At 60.7% G+C, this 4,240-nt stretch overlaps 1 long non-coding RNA gene across 1 annotated transcript; it reads right to left on the bottom strand.

The window, feature by feature from the left end:
• Positions 1–1,486: 1,486 nt before the first annotated feature.
• LOC107199460 lies at positions 1,487–3,032 on the bottom strand. Its single transcript, XR_001519225.3, has 2 exons — positions 2,686–3,032; positions 1,487–1,544 (listed from the first exon to the last, which is right to left on the bottom strand). It is a non-coding gene; the product is annotated as an uncharacterized LOC107199460 (long non-coding RNA).
• Positions 3,033–4,240: the final 1,208 nt, after the last annotated feature.

The following is a 4,240-nucleotide window of genomic DNA, read 5'->3' as shown; positions in this document are numbered from 1 at the left end:
GGAACCCCCGGGGTGGGAATCCTTCAATTCCCAGGGTTTGGGGGTGTTCCTGAAGGGGGAAAACCCTCAGGAATGAAACTCATAAAATTCCCAGATTTTGGGTTGTTCCTGAAGGGGAAAACCTCAGGGATGGAATTCCCAAAGTTTGGGGGTGTTCCTGAGAGGAACAGAGGAAAAAATCCCAGGGATGGAATTCCCAGGTTTTGGGGGTGTTCCTGAAGGGGGAAAACCTCAGGAATGAAACTCATAAAATTCCCAGATTTTGGGGGTGTTCCTGAAGGGGGAAACCCTCAGGGATGGAATTCCCACGGGTTTGGGGGTGTTCCTGAAGGGGGAAAACCCTCAGGGATGGAATTCCCAGATTTTGGGGGTGTTCCTGAAGAGGAAAACCTCAGGGATGGAATTCCCACGGGTTTGGGGGTGTTCCTGAGAGGAACAGAGGGAAAATCCCAAGGATGGAAATTATTTAATTCCCAGATTTTGGGCTGTTCCTGAAGGGGAAAACCTCAGGGATGGAATTCCCAGATTTTGGGGATGTTCCTGAGAGGAACAGAACTCAGCAACAGGGAAAAAACTTGGGATTGGGAACCCTGGCCAGGACAAGGCTGTGCCCAGGTGTATCCAGGTGTGCCTCAGGTGTATCCAGGTGTGTCCCATCCCCCCCAGGTGTGTCCAGGTGTCCCCAGGTGTACACAGGAGTGTCCCCAGGTGTGTCCAGGTATCCCCAGGTGTACACAGGAGTGTCCCCAGGTGTGTCCAGGTGTCTCAGGTGGCCCCCAGGTGTGTCTCATCCCCCCCAGGTGTTCCCCAGGTATCCCCAGGTGTATCCCCAGGTGTCCCCAGGTATCCCCAGGTGTCCCCAGGTATCCCCAGCTGTCCTCAGGTGTTCCCCAGGTGTCCCCAGGTGTGTCCCCTTCCCCCAGGTATCCCCAGGTGTCCCCCCTCACCTGTTGGTGGTCCAGCAGGGTGAGACCCCTGACCCCAGCCAGGACGAGGCTGTCCCCAGGTGTGGGTGTGTCCCCTTCCCCCAGGTGTGTCCCCAGGTGCCCCCAGGTGTGTCCCAGGTGTGTCCCAGGTGTCCCCAGGTGCCCCCAGGTGTGTCCCAGGTGTATCCCCAGGTGTCCCCAGGTGTGTCCCAGGTGTCCCCAGGTGTATCCCCAGGTGTCCCCCCTCACCTGTTGGTGGTCCAGCAGGGTGAGACCCCTGACCCCGGCCAGGATGAGGTTGTCCCCAGGTGTGGGTGTGTCCCCTTCCCCCAGGTGTGTCCCCAGGTGCCCCCAGGTGTGTCCCAGGTGTCCCCAGGTGTCCCCAGGTGTGTCCCAGGTGTCCCCAGGTGTCCCCAGGTGTGTCCCAGGTGTCCCCAGGTGTCCCCAGGTGTGTCCCCAGGTATCCCCAGGTGTCCCCAGGTGTATCCCCAGGTGTCCCCCCTCACCTGTTGGTGGTCCAGCAGGGTGAGACCCCTGACCCCGGCCAGGATGAGGTTTTTGGCCACCTCGGCTCCGAGCCCGCGCAGCCCCACCAGCAGCACCCGCGAGGCGCGCAACCTGCGGGACCCCCGGGAAAGGGGACACCTCAGCCATGGCAATGGGGACCCCTCACCCCTATGGGGGACCCTCAAACCCCTATGGGGCCACCCCTGATCCCTATAGAGCCACCCCTGATCCCTATGGGGCCACCCCTGACCCCTATGGGGCCACCCCTGATCCCTATGGGGCCACCCCTGACCCCTATAGAGCCACCCCTGACCCCTATGAGGGACCCCTCACCCCTATGGGGGACCCTCAAACCCCTATGGGGCCACCCCTGACCCCTATAGAGCCACCCCTGACCCCTATAGGGCCACCCCTGACCCCTATAGAGCCACCCCTGACCCCTATGGGGCCACCCCTGATCCCTATGGGGCCACCCCTGATCCCTATGGGGGACCCCTCACCCCTATGGGGCCACCCCTGATCTCTATGGGGACCCTTGATCCCTATAGGGCCACCCCTTACCCCTATGGGGGACCCCTCACCCCTATGGGGCTACCCCTGACCCCTATAGAGCCACCCCTGATCCCTATGGGGCACCCCTGATCCCTATGGGGCCACCCCTGACCCCTATGAGGGATCCCTGACCCCTATAGGGATCCTCAGACCCCCATAGAGCCACCCCTGACCCCTACAGGGCCACCCCAAACCCCTATGGGGCTACCCCTGACCCCTATGGGGACCCTCAGACCCTTATGGGGATCCTCAGACCCCTATAGAGCCACCCCTGACCCCATGGTGACACCCCAGGGCCATATAGGCACCACAGACCCCTATAGAGCCAGCCCCCGACCCCTATAGGGACCCCCAAGCTCCTATAGGAACCTCCTAGACCCCTATAGGGACCCCCAAAAGCCCCTATAAAGCCCCCTCAAAGCTCCTGAAGGGCTCCTGTAATTCCTATGGAGCTCTTACACCATCTATAGGGCCCCCCAAAGCCCATATAGAGACCACCCCAGCTCCTCTAAACCCGCCTGGCATCCATAGGGAGCCCCCAAACCCTTACACAGCCCCCCAGATCCTTCCAGAACCCCGAAAATCCCACTCAGGCTCCTGCAGGGACCCCTCCAAGCTGGTGTGGGACCCTCCCGGTTCCTATAGGAGCTCCCCAAGCCCCTATAGAGCCCCTCCAGGTTATCCCCCAAGCCCCACCGACCGTTTCTGGGCCTCGAGCCCCCAGAGCCGGATCTGCCGGTCGTACTGAGCCGCCTCCTCCTCGCTGATGCCGCCGGGGCCGGACTCGTCCTTCTCCACCATCGCGGCGGCCCCCGAGACCCCCCTCAGGGTCCCTCAAAGCCCCTCACGAATCCTTCAGAGCCTCTCGGACCTTTCAGGCCGCTCTCGACACCTCGGAGCTCCTCAGGGGCCCTCAAAGACCCCTCAGAGCCCCTCACGGTCCCTCAAAGCCCCTCACGACCCCCCAAAGCCCCTCACGGTTCCTCCAAAGCCCCTCACGACCCCTCAAAGCCCCTCACGGTTGCTCAAAGCCCCTCACGACCCCCGAGACCCCTCACGGTTCCTCAAAGCCCCTCACGCAACTCGCGGCGCCCCCTAGCGGCCAGCGCAAACTCCCGCCCGCCGCCGCTCCACTTCCCGCCGAGCCGCGGGGGGAGGACGCACCGAATCCCCTCCCGGTGCCCGCGGTCCCTCAGGAGAAAAGAACGCTCAGAGGTTTCTTCTGCCGCCGTTTCATCACGGTGTGACGGCGAGAGGCCGCGGCCGCGGTTTTGGGGGCCTTCCCGCGAGCAGTGTGGCACAATCCGTGTTGTTTCCCCCCCCGCTTTTCACACTCAGATGGACTCGTCCTCCTCCCACCGCGGGCGTTCCCGCCATTCCTCCCTCGGCTTCGTCAATCTCCGTCAGCCTCGTTGGGAGACTTTCGGAAGCGTTCCGAGCTCGCCTTCGGAAATATTCGGAAAGCGTCGGAGAACTTCGGAAATGTTCGGAGAGTTTTGGAGAACTTCGCGGAAATTCCATGATTTCCAAATCGAACGATCCCAAAGAAATAAAGCGGCCAAAGCGGTGCAAAAATCCCGTCAATAATTAGAAAAATCGGGGGTTTTGGGGGTTGTTTTCTCCTGGTGTTATAAAATCCATGCTGTTTTTTTTCCAAGTCGCGACAAGATCCCGAACTCCCTGCCCGCTCCTCCCACCTTTATGTATTTTCCTATAAATTCAGGAAATTCGGGATATTTTGCGGGGTTTGGGGTTGGGTTTTTTTTCTGCTGTGCGACATTTGGATGTGTAGAAACACCCCCGTGACTCGTGGAAATTCCGGGTGGGAAGAGGATTTTTGGGGAACATCCGACCATCAACGGGCACGGTTTGGGAGGGGTTTTGAGTAGGGAAAGAGAAACCCGTGAGGGGAAAAGACTCAAAAATCTCCTCATAAAATTTTCTTTCTGCGAAATTTTGCTGTGAGGAAACTTCACCCGGAAATCCCCCTTAGGCGGAGAGTTTCGGAACCATTCGGAAAACTTCGGTAACATTCGGAGAGAATCCGGAGGCGCTCGGAAAGCGGAAAAACCCGAGGAGCTCTTCGTGAGTCCTCTCCGCCTCTCGAAACTCTCCGAAGCGGCGGCGTTCGGGTGTTTCCGGCGGCTCTCGGGTGTTTCCGGCGGCCGTCGGGGCGCTGCCTGAGGGCGGGCGCCATTTTGTGTGTCCGCCCGCGGAGCGCGGAGCGCGGGGCGCGGGCGGAGGAGCCGCCGGGC

The sequence above is a fragment of the Parus major genome, unplaced genomic scaffold, assembly GCF_001522545.3.
Source record: "Parus major isolate Abel unplaced genomic scaffold, Parus_major1.1 Scaffold753, whole genome shotgun sequence".
Lineage (NCBI taxonomy): Eukaryota > Metazoa > Chordata > Aves > Passeriformes > Paridae > Parus > Parus major.
The sequence above is the reverse complement of the archived record's forward strand: the minus strand, read 5'-3'. Positions and strand labels throughout refer to the sequence as shown.